Source organism: Cricetulus griseus, chromosome 2 (assembly GCF_003668045.3).
Source record: "Cricetulus griseus strain 17A/GY chromosome 2, alternate assembly CriGri-PICRH-1.0, whole genome shotgun sequence".
Classification (NCBI taxonomy): domain Eukaryota; kingdom Metazoa; phylum Chordata; class Mammalia; order Rodentia; family Cricetidae; genus Cricetulus; species Cricetulus griseus.
The window spans coordinates 219,357,358-219,370,039 of record NC_048595.1 but is presented as its reverse complement, the minus strand read 5'-3'; the positions used below and the strand labels follow the sequence as shown (position 1 = coordinate 219,370,039).

At 39.1% G+C, this 12,682-nt stretch overlaps 1 pseudogene; it reads left to right on the top strand.

The window, feature by feature from the left end:
* The first annotated feature begins 11,818 nt into the window (after positions 1-11,818).
* LOC100769121 lies at positions 11,819-12,292 on the top strand (annotated as a pseudogene).
* Positions 12,293-12,682: the final 390 nt, after the last annotated feature.

The following is a 12,682-nucleotide window of genomic DNA, read 5'->3' as shown; positions in this document are numbered from 1 at the left end:
CCATGATGTTTTCCCCAGGTTTCTGTAATGTAGAAAAATCTCAGTAAAGGTTTATGGACTAGTAGGAATGAGATGAAACAAAAGCATTTTTTTCATTCTTTTCTCATTGCTGATAATTTTTTCCACAATTGCTGAAATGTGTGAATGAGCTCAGTCATTGCCTACCAGGAGTCTTCATTGTTCCTGAACCATATTGCCCTGAACCCAGAAATCATTCACTGTGAATGAGTAGTTTTTCAATTTCCACCCTTACTCGGGTTTCTCACCTATTGTGCTTTCCACATAGGTTTTCACTGGCAGGTTTCTTACTTGGCTCCTTCCTTTTTAAGAAATTCAAATCAGATATTTTATTCTCCATATCAAAACAAATATTTACTCCTTAGATACTCAAAAATAATGTTAACACTAATTAATGCAATACTCAACAAACTCCACAGTTGGTGTTGCACATTTGCTCACAAATATATTCTTTCTACAGTTACTCTGAATCCTGAATTTTGTACAATGGTGAATCTACGATGATCATGTTGATTTTGGGTTTTAACTTGTTCTTTGAAATTTAGCTAAATTTATTATTGGTATTGTTATTTGGAGACTATAATATGTCTATTTTAGAAAAAAAATCCAATATGCTATCTTGAAAGTTACTACAAGAGATTAAAATTTGCATCAACAAAATACAAAAAAAGATAAAGGAAGGTAAAATATCAGCAAAGATGCCTGAAAAAGTCATAATGGTATTACCTAACTAAAATACCTACAATATATGTAAATCTGTGTAAAAATATGCATATATAGTTTAAATGAAATTTTCTCATATGGGCTGACAATGCTGCCTCCCAGAGCCAAAGGCCATCTAACAAATCCCCAACAGTAGACATGAGAAGCCCTCTTGTGAGCTGTGGATGAAAGTAGTCCAAGATGTTTTCAAAATATTACAGAGTATTTCTCTTGCCCTTGGTTTTCCCTAAGAAAGTAAGTCCTTGTTGCATAAGACACCACGGACTTCAAACATAGGGTTCAAAGATCCCTGAGCTGGAACTGAATTGAAAGCCTCCCCATCCCCTGAGGACTAGCTTAGCTGATACTGAAGGTGCCATGCAAGCTTCCAAAGGATAGAAGCATCCAGAGTCCTACTCAGATGTGATGCCTATGAACTGCAACATCAAAGAACGGAATATGATAACCTGTAGAGTGCAGTGATGGTGCACATTCCTTGCCAATAACCAACACCTCTCTAATTGGAATGAAGCTCTTTCATTAAGAGGGAAAATATATATGGTATTGGAAACCCAGTCAACTACCCATGATTAACAAAGCTATGGATCTTGGAGGAGAACCTAGGACTACCACTTCACTAAACCAGCTGTATCCCTGTGTTCTAAATATGTGTTCATATACTCATCACTCATCGAGGAAACTTTTCTTTGCAACAGATATAGAGCATCACAGAAACAAACAAACAAAACACACAACCAAGCAGATACATCAATGTGGAGCGAAGTCCCAACAGTTGTTTCTGCAATATAGCTCTCTCACCTAAGGCTCAAGGAACTTTAAGGAAGAAGCAGCAGAAATATTCCAAGAGCCAAAGGATCAGGGACTTTGCTGTGAGATGTTTTTCACCTAGTAATGTCAAAGCCTACACTCACAAATCCTTATCGACATGACTGCCTAAACTTTAGCTGAATGAGGACATCAGCAATAGACATGCTTAGTAGATGAAAGAAAGCCCAGGAAGCCTCAACCCTACACAAATGACTACGGGCAAAAAAGGAATACTGAGAGTGGGAGAAAGAGTCTTCACCAGGGAAAGAGCATACCAATTGGTTGACCAATACCAAATGTCAGCTTTGAGCGTATACATACTGTTAGGACATACACGGGCGGACCCCACCCCCTGATGATGGCTGGGCACACACAGGGATGTGCTATGCCATCAACACTCACCATCAACACTCGCCGTCATCATGGACCTGACTGAGGACACTGCGCATGCATGAAGCCTCAGTGCACATACGCAGTCTTCCCTTTAAAAGTTCCAACTTCCCCGCTTTGCTCTCTCTGCCCCTCTTTCACTCACGACCTGCCATGGCGGTCAGCCATTCAATCTCTCCTCTCTTACTCTCTGTCCTGTCCTTCTATTTCTCGCTAGCTTTCCTGCCTTATAATGAACTGGTTAATATATTTTCTAGACTCATGTCTCATCTTTCGCCCTTCTATTTCTAATTTAAGCAAAAATCTAACACATACATGTAACATTAGAGACTGAGCAGGTTTTGTTTGTATTTATACATCTAGGATTATATATGTACATACATACACATGTATGCATGTAGCAATGATCATTAAAAAAGAGGCAATGAGCAAGGTGGGATATACTGGAGGGCTTAGCAAGGAGGCAGATAAGGGAGAAATGACATAATTATGTAAATCTCAAGAAAAAAAGAGATAATTTAAAAAAGATTTTGATCACAAAACAAAGACATTTAAATATAAATAAATTTAAAGACTGCTATTTAACAGCTGAATTTCAAATATTAGTGAAGACAACACAATGTTTTCTTTATTTAAGCATATATTTTCTAATTTGGTGGAGATATCAGAAGCAATGGCAACTTGTAGCAGTGAATACATCTCAACAAGAGAAACCAAGTCCTGGTACAGAATATTACAGTTAGCTGAAGTGGTATACCTCTGATTTCAAAGACACTCATGTTTCAGGGCTGCCCATCTGCTTGAAACTCTACTAAATTTAGAAGAAGATTACATGTGCTTACATGGTAATAATCTCCTTCCTCCAAACTGACACAGGTTTCATGGAAATTAATTTCACTTTGGCATAATTTCACTTTTGGATTTTCTCTTTGACACATCATCTTTGCTTGGTTGGCTTTTGAGTAGCTGTGGGCACTTTGGAGATTATGCTACAGGGAATCTGAGAATAGATTGTTTGGAATAGATTTAACTGGTTTACCACTGCTTGTGACTATAATTTCTCTCACATAGAACTCACCTAACATGGCTAATTAATGCCAGTGCCATTAGAAGGTTCAAGACCAAAGTTATGAAAATCACTTCCTCATCATCACACCATGAAATAGTAAAGAGAAATAAAATCTGATATATACATACATATGTGCATTCATGCATAACATACATATATAGTACTCATTCAGAAGATGACTTAAAATAATTCTAACTGGGAGTATAATTATGAGAGAAACTTGATGGTTTTCAACATATTCATAAAATACACACTTAAATCTACCTATTGTTCAGGAAAAATGAAATTGCTTTCACATCCTCTATTTAGAAGACATCATAAAATTTTCATGCAAAGAGAATTCAGACAAAGTGGGAGGAAAACAACTGCAAATGTATTCATAAAGCTAATTAACAGAGATGCTCTGCCTTTTTATCCTCTAAATTTTGTGATATTTATAGAATGCTTACTTTAACAACACTGTGGTTTGTTATGATTTATTTTGTCGTTCTCTATAAATATTCTAAATAAATGTTACACTTTGCATTCTATATAAAGTATAAACATTGTATCATATTCTAATTTATAACTTTCAATATTTGTCTTAAAGAGGGCTGTTATATTTTGGAAAATGTTTCTGCAATTTCAAGACCAATATTCTTGCGGGTTCTAAAAAGGAGCATTCTACTACAGCAAGAAAACACTAGTGCCCACTTGATGAAACTCTCCCTGGCCTACACTAGCCTTTGAACACTGAAATGAAAAACTGATTAGAATATACCACATACTAAAATCATCATGAAAAGAACACTTTAGTGATGCATGAAAGGCAACAATCTCAAGGCATTTTAGAGGGTGCATCAACTTACTTCTTGAAAAATAAGAGAAGATCCAACTCTGCTTTTCTTGTGTGAAGGTTAATTCAAGGTAAATTATAGCCTCCATGTAAGAGGAAAAACTCAGTGTAAACAAACTACAGGTAGGCTGCTCAGGTTCCAGCCTTACCAAAAAAATAAGTGACATATCTGCCAGCTTAACTGCCCCACTCCTTAAATTCTGGTCTCAGATAACAACTTCACAACCCACACCCTCCCATCTCATTGTGAGACCCACTACGGGGTCCTGTCCCAACACCAGTGGACTTCCTTCAGCTACTCAGGTAAAGGTCACACCAGTCAGAAGAACAGATATCACCTTCTGCACCGAAGGCCAACCTAGTCACCAGAGCACCAGCCTTCAACTTAGATAGAAGCTCCCTACTGGACCACACATCACTCATGCCACCAGAATTTCAGACCATAAGATTAGAAGACCAAAGAGGAAACAGAAGCTAAGGAGAAAAATACACATCAAATAAAGACAAACTCAGCAATCAACAAATAGTCCTATAATTATCCCAAACCCGATACTTAAATGTCAGATTAAGAATACAATCAGCAACAGCCAGGGCAATATGGCAATGATATTCCAATGGAGCTGAAACATAAGAAAGCAACATTAAAAACAGTTTTGTGAAGATGATTAGAGATTCTTAAAGATGAAATGAAAAATCCCTTAAAAAAATCAAGGGAAAATCAAACAAAAAATTGAATAAACTCAGTAAATATTTTAAAGAATGACAAGAAGGCCAAGGAAAAACAAACATGTGAAAGAAAATATTCAAGACCTAAAAATTTAAATAGATGCAATAGAAAACACAAAGTGAGGGAATTCTAGATATGGAATATCTGGGTCAGCCAACAGGAACTACAAACTCAAGCATCTGATAAAATTTAGGAGATAGAAGAGAGAATCTTAGGCATTAAAGATACGATAGAAGAAATAGATTCATCAGTCAAAGAAAATATTAAATCTAAAAGATTTCTAACACAAAACATCCAGGATCCCTCATGTTTTCTAGTATTTATCCCTGGTGCATGACTAGGGACTTTGGGAGCCCATTACCCATGGAGAGATACTCTCTCAGCCTAGACGGCCTAGGTCCTGCTCCAAATGATGTGACAGACTTTGATGATCCTCCATGGAAGGATGGGGAGAGGATGGAGGTACTATGAGGGGATCAGTGGGGGACATGGGAGGATGGGAAGAAGAGGGAACTATGAAATATGAAATATGAAAAGACCAAACATGAGTAATAGGAATAAATGAAGAAGAAGCATACCAGCAAAAAATAAAAATAGAAAATATATTTAACAAAATCATAGAAGAAAATTTCCCAAACCTAAAGAAGGACATGTCTATACAGGTATAAGAACCTTACAGAACACCAAATAGATTGGATCAGGAAAATAAATCCATGTTACAAATTATAATCAAAACACTAAGCATAGAGAACAAAGAAAAAACTATTAAAATCAGCAAGGGAAAAGGGCCAACTAACATATAAAGAATCATTAGACTTACAAAATTATTAGAATTATTAGAGTTAGACCTATTAGAATTATACCTCACACCTCAGTGGAGACTCTAAAAGCCAGAAGGGCATGGACAGATGTCTTACAGCCTCTAAGAAACCACTGATATCTGCCCTGACTACTATACCCAGCAAAATTTTTCAGTCACTGTGGATGGAGAAAACAAAATACTTCACAACACATTCAGATTTAAACAATATCCATACCTGTAGAAACTACTAAAAGGAAAATCCCAAGGAAGTTAACTACACCCATGAATACACAAACAATAACTAATCTCAAACTAACAAAACCAAAGAATAGAAGCACACACACACACACACACACACACACACACACACACACACACACACACACAGAGAGAGAGAGAGAGAGAGAGAGAGAGAGAGAGAGAAGAGAGAAAGAGAGAGAGACTATCAACACCACTATCAAAACAAAAGAAATTGATCATTAATATCTCTCCATACCAATGGGCTCAATTCTCCAATACAAAGACACTGGAAAACATAATGGACACAAAAACAGAATCCATCCTTTTGCTGCATACAAGAAACAACTCGTTATTAAATATAGACATTACCTCAGAGTAAAGGGATGGAAAAACACTTTTGAAGCAAATGAACCCAAGAAACAAGTTGCTATAGCTATTCTAATATCTAACTAAATATAATTTAAACAAAAATTAATCAAAAGAGACAGGGAAGGACACTTTGTACTCATCAAAGGAAAAATGGCAACATGATGACTTTTCAATTATTGACATCCATGCCCCCCAAATGCAAGGGCACCCACATCTGTAAAGAAACATTAATAAAGCTTAAAACACACATCAACCCTCACACATTAATAGTGGGAGACTTTAATACCTGACTCTCACCAACATGAAGACAAACATTGTACAGAGAAACAATGGAGTTTACAGACTTTATGAATCTAATGGACCTAACAGATATTAAATAGAGCATTTCTCCCAAACACAAAAGAATATACCTTCTTTTCAGCACATCATGGACACTCTCCAAAACTGGACACATATCCAGTTAAAAAGTGAGTCTCACAATATACAAAAAAATTGAAATTGTAAGACCCTTGAAAAGTTGAGGCTTCCAGAATCTTAGCCCAGAACCTCGGCCACCCCAATCACAGAATGGAGGCGAAAGCTTGATGCAAATTGCATGAGGCTTTATTGTAGTTTAACGAGCTAACCCCATGTTAGCTCTGTTCTTTGACCCACGCCATGGCGGATGGCTAGCAAAGACAGTTTGAAGCCGCTGCCCACAGATCTTTATAGGGCAGCGTAAGGGGAGTGTCCAGGGGTACGCACAGGCTCACGATTGGTGTGCCTCCAGGCTTGGAGGGCTTACCCTGTGTTGATTGGTCAACTGGTTGTTATGGCCCATAGGCCCTCCCAGTGGTGGTTGCTATGCTTTGTGCGTCATTGCTGTGTGCTTGTCTGTAAAGCACACCTAGGGTCATAAAGCATAGCGCCACCAGCTAACTTCCGATTGGTTCCTTGTCACGAGACAGGTCTGACTTTCTAGTGTTTAGGACGAGGTCATAGAAGCACGTGTTCGGCCATTATGGCTGCCAAAAGGGAAGCTGGTCCCTTCAAAATAACTCCCTGTATCTTATCAGACCACCATGGATTAAAGCTGGATATCAATAACAACAAAAGCAACAGAAAGCCTAAAAAATGCAGGGAAACTGAATAGCTCCTGAAAGACACCTGGAGGCTCAGGCCCCCAGGATCTCAGTCCAGGACCTCAACCACCCCAATCACCAGGCAGAGACAAAAGCTTGATGTGAACAGCACCAGGCTTTATTGTAGTTGTTTAACGAGCTAACCCCATGTTAGCTCAGGCTTTTCATCCATCCACCATGGTGGATGACTTGGAAAGAGTCTGCAAAGCCAGGATATAGAGATCTTATAGGGCAGTGTAACGGGAGTGTCTAGGGGTACGCACAGGCTCAGGATTGGTGTGCCTCCAGGCTTGGAGGGTTTGCCCTGTGTTGATTGGTCAACTGGTTGTTATGGCCTATAGGCCCTCCCAGGGCGGTTGCTATGCTCTGCACGTCATTGTGGTGCACTTGTCCGTAAAGCACACCCAGAGCCGTAAAGCATAGCACCACCAGCTAACTTCTGATTGGTTCCTTGCCACAAGGCAGGCATCTGACCTGCTAGTGACCAAGGCAAGGTCAGGCAAGCATGTGTTAGGCTGCCATGGCTGCTGAAATGGGGAGCTGGTCCCTTCACTCCATACTGAAAAGCTATTGTGTCAGGGAAGAAATAAAGAAATTAAAAACTTCCTAGAGCTCATTGAAAATGAATGCACAACATATCCAAACTTATGGAACACACTGAAAGAGGAAATATCATAGCACCAATTGCCTTTATAAATGCCATGGACTGATGTCTTCAGGCCTGCAATCGGAACCAGCCAAATGATCCCAGATCCAACACTAAGTCGAGGAGTGTGGATAAGAGAAAGGCCTAGCTATGCAATGGCATTAAAGAAGAGACAGAGACATCTGACATAACAGGAGGGCAATAAGTTAATGCTGAAGGCACCCAGTTTATTGATGCATCATAAGTAACCATCCAAAGGTGGGGGCAATGGCAGAAGACATCTATTATCATATATAAAGGGCTGATAGCAAATATTTCCCTTAATCCTAGAGACACTCAAGCCCTCAGGCACTTCACCCTAGCACATCTCACCAGCCTTCAGGGTGGGTGTAGACTCACCCTGGCCCAAGACTATTGTTATTTAGATATGAGTCATTCTACACCTAAGCTAGAACATCCAGCTGCTATTAGCTGACATCTAAAAGACAATAGAAATTCTGGGCTCTCCTGAACTTGTCGCAGGGTGGAATAGATTTCCAAAATTTATGGGCCCTGACACATAAAGAAATTGCAGAGATCTCGTAATAGCAATTGAACAACATACCTGAAAGCTCTAGAACAAAAACAAGCAAACACACTCAAGAGGAGTAGAAGGCAGGAAATAATCAAACTGAAGGCTAAAATCCATAAATTAGAAATGAAAGGGGAAAATTAATAAAAGTCTAAAACCCAGACTCCAAAGCCCAAAAAGAAAGCTCTGAGTTTCCAAAAGGCAGCTCAGCCGGCAAGGTTAAACAAAGGTCCACAGGACCCAAGCCCTTATACCAGATTTCACACCCTAGAATGGCATTCACATTCCTCTGGATAATTAACAAACTCATTTCCTCTGCAGCACTCTGCTTGATTGTAAGCATACAATCTTTTGTCCTACAATTTTTCCCTTATAAAAAACACCCCTTAGTTGAAAGTGGGCACTCTATTCCCAAAAGAATGGGGTCCTTGCTGCAGCTCGTATCCTTGAGTCAATAAAGAAGCCTTTGTCCTTGCATTCAGTGAGTTGTCTCCTGTTGTTGGGTTCTTTTGGGGTTCTGAATTCTGGGCACAACAAGAAACAAATAGGACAATGCAAAGAATCAGGGGAATAAGGAATTGGCTCTTCAAGAAAATCAACCAGATAGGAAATCTCTTATTCAAACTAGCTAAAAGATAGAGAATATTCAAATTAACAAAATCAGAAATGAAAAGGGGGATATACCAACACTGAGATAATCCAAATAATCATTAGGCCATACTTTAAAAAAAAAATGATCTGCACAAAATTGTAGCACAGAACTGTATCAGAGTTTCAAAGTAGATCTAATATCAATACTCTTCAAGTTATTCCACAAAATAGAAACAGAAGAAACATTGCCTAATATATTATGTTCTGAGGCCACACTCACTCTTATACCAAAACCACACAAAGATTCAATGGCAGACAAAGAGAATGCCAGACCAATTTCACTCATAAAAACTGATGCAAAAATCTTAAATAAAATACTTGAAAATCAAATCCAAGAAGAGGATAAAAGATCGTTCAACACAGTCAATTAGGCTTCATCCCAGAAATGCAGAGATGTTGCAACATGCGGAAGTTGGTTAATATAAACAAACTGAAAGAAAATCAGATGATCATCTCATTAGATGGTGAAAAGTCCTGTGGCATAATCCAACACCCCTTCACAATAAAATCTTGGAGAAATCAGGGTTACAAAGGACATACATAAACTTAATAAAGGCAATTTACAGCAAGCTTATAGCCAACATCAATTTTTTATTTAAAAATTTTATTTTTTATTTTATACACCAACCCAAGTTCCGCCTCGCCCCCCTTCTCCCATCTCCTGCTTCCCACCTCTTCCACTTCCAATGCCCCATCCACTCCCCAAAGGCACTAGGGCCTTCCTTGGGAAGTCAGCAAAGCTGAGGCAGGACCAAGCTGATCCCCCTGTATCAAGGTTGAGTATGGTATTCCACCATAGGGAATGGGCTCCAAAAAGCCAGTTCATGAACCTGTGATAAGTCCAGATCCCACTACTAGACTCCCCCCAACAGATCAAGTTATATAACTGTCACCTATATTCAGAGGTCCTAGTTTTGTCCCATTCTGGTCCCCCAGCTGTCAGTCCATAGTCCATGTACTCCCATTAGCTTGGATCAGCTGTCTCTGTGGTTTTCACGATCATACTCTTGACCAACTTGTTCGTATGATCCCTCCTTCCTCTCTTCAGCTGAACTCCAGGATCTCAGCCCAGTGCATGGCTGTGGGTCACTGCCTTTGCTTCCATTAATTACTGGATATAGGGTCTATGATGACACAATTAGGGCAGTTACTTATTTGATTGAAGGGGAAAGTCCATTCAGACACCCTCTCCATTAGTGCTAGGATTCTTATCTGGGTTCATCCTTGTAGATGCCTGAGAATTTCTCTAGTACCAGGTTTCTCTCTAACCCCATAATGGCTCCTTCTTCAAGTATCTCTTTTATTGCTCTCCCTTTCTGTCCCTCCCCCAACCTGGTCTTCTTGATCCCTCATGTTCCCAACCCATCATATGGGCTTAGACTCCCTTAGAGTCCCTTCCCAGTTTACCCCGGAGATTATAACTATTTTTCCTTTCTGTTGCCCTCCATGTGTCTCCCACTTAGGGTGCCCCCTTTTACTTAATTTTTCTGGGGTTGATGATTGTTATCCTTTGCTTTATGACTAATATTCACTTATAAGTGAATACATACTGTGTTTGTCTTTCTGAGTCTGGGTTACCTTGTTCCATCCATTTGCCTGCAAGTTTCAGGATGTCACTTTTTATTGTTTAGCAATTCTCCATTATGCAAATGTAACACATTTTCTTTATCCATTCTTGGGTTGGTGGGCATCTAGGTTGTTTCCAGGTTCTGGCTATTACAAATAATGCTGCTATGAGCATATTTCAGCAAGTGTTCTTGTGGTATGAGTGTGCCTTTGGGTATATGCCCATGAGTGGTATTGCTTGGTCTTGAGGTAGATTGATTCCCAAATGTTTGAGATACTTCACTACTGATTTCTAAAGTGGCTGTACAAGTTTTCACTACCACAGGGAAATGCAAATGATTCTGAGATACCATGTTACATCTATTATAATGGCTAAGAAAAAAATAAACACTGATGACAGCTTATACTGGAGATCACATGTAGTAACAGGAATACTCTACCTACAAGTATTTAATGGAGCAAAACTCAAAGAAATTCCACTAAAATCAGGAACATGACAAGGATGTCCAGTTTCTCCATATGTACTCAGTATAAGTACTTCAATTCTAGGTAGAGCAATATGACAAGTAAATTAAATCAAATGGATATAAATTGGAAAAGAAGAAGTGAAATTACTACTATTTGCAGATGATATGACAGTACACATAAGCAACCCCATAAATTCTGCCAAGGAACTCCTACAGCAGATAAACACCTTCATCAAAATGGTTGGATACAAAAGTAACTTAAAAAAAAAAAACACAACAAAACAGTAATTCTCCTGTATACATATGACAAACAGGCTGAGAAAGAAATCAGGGAAACAATAGCCTTCACAATAGTGACAAATCATATGTCTTTGGGTAACTCTAACCAAGGAAATATAAGATGTGTAGAATAAAACCTTCAAGTCCTTGAAAACAAATTGAAGATGTCAGAAGATGAAGTGATCATCGTGCTCACGGGTCAGTAGGATTAGCATACTAAAAATAGCCATCCTACCAAAAGCAACATGCAGATTCAATGCAATTCCTATATAATTCCAGCACATTTTAAAAACAAAACTTGAAAAAATAGCACTCAATTTCATATGGAAAGCTAAAATTCCTAGATAGCTAAAATCACCCCTAAACAATAAAGAACTGCCGGAGGTAACATCATCCTTGATTTCAAGTTGAATTACAGAGCTTTAGTAATAAAAAAAAACCCAAAAAAACAGGGTTTTGTTTTCTTGCAGAACTGGAGTGAAGTGAGGCTGCCGAACGCAGCGACTCTCGGCTCCAGACTTGGACTGACCTGAAAAGATGTCTGGATTTCTACACGGCGCAAGATGTTCAGAATGCCTGGACTGGGGAGAGAAGCAGAATGCTATTGCCTCCATCGCTGCAGGCATTCTATTTTTCACAGGATGGTGGATCATCATAGATGCAGCTGTTATTTACCCCAGTATGGAGGAATTCAACCACTCATAGCATGCTTGTGGCGTCATAGCAACCATAGCCTTCCTCATGATTAACGCAGTGTCGAATGGACAAGTGCGAGGTGACAGCTACAGTGAAGGCTGTCTGGGCCAGACAGGCACTCATATCTGGCTCTTCATCGGTTTCATGTTGGCCTTCGGATCCCTGATTGCATCCATGTGGATTCTCTTTGGAGGTTATGTTGCTAAGGAAAAGCCCATAGTATATCCTGGAATTGCTGTATTTTCTCAGAATGCCTTCATCTTTTTTGGCGGGATGGTGTTTAAGTTCAGTTGCACGGAGGACTTATGGCAATGAGGACACCACCTCTGCAGCACAGCCGCCCTGCTTGGGATTTTTTTTTTTTTCACTGCTCACCAGTCTTTTGTAATGCTGTTTTCTAAACTTATTTCTGAGTATAATCTCAGCTTAAAATTGTATAATGTTAGAATCATGAGACCTCCTATGTAAACTGCAACAGTCTAGTGTGGCTTGCCCCTGTTCAGCTTTTGCAGTGGGAAAGGAAACTGTTGACATGAGTAACTTTGTCAGCTTCTATCATGGTCTAAAGAGTTGATTATGGAGAAATGGTGGAGTCCTCGGAGTGAGGATTTGCTCTGGGATCCTAAGTGTTTATCAAGCATGGCCTCTTCTGTGTCCGATGTGGAGTAATATATAAACATTTTCTTGTTATTAAAAACTATTCAA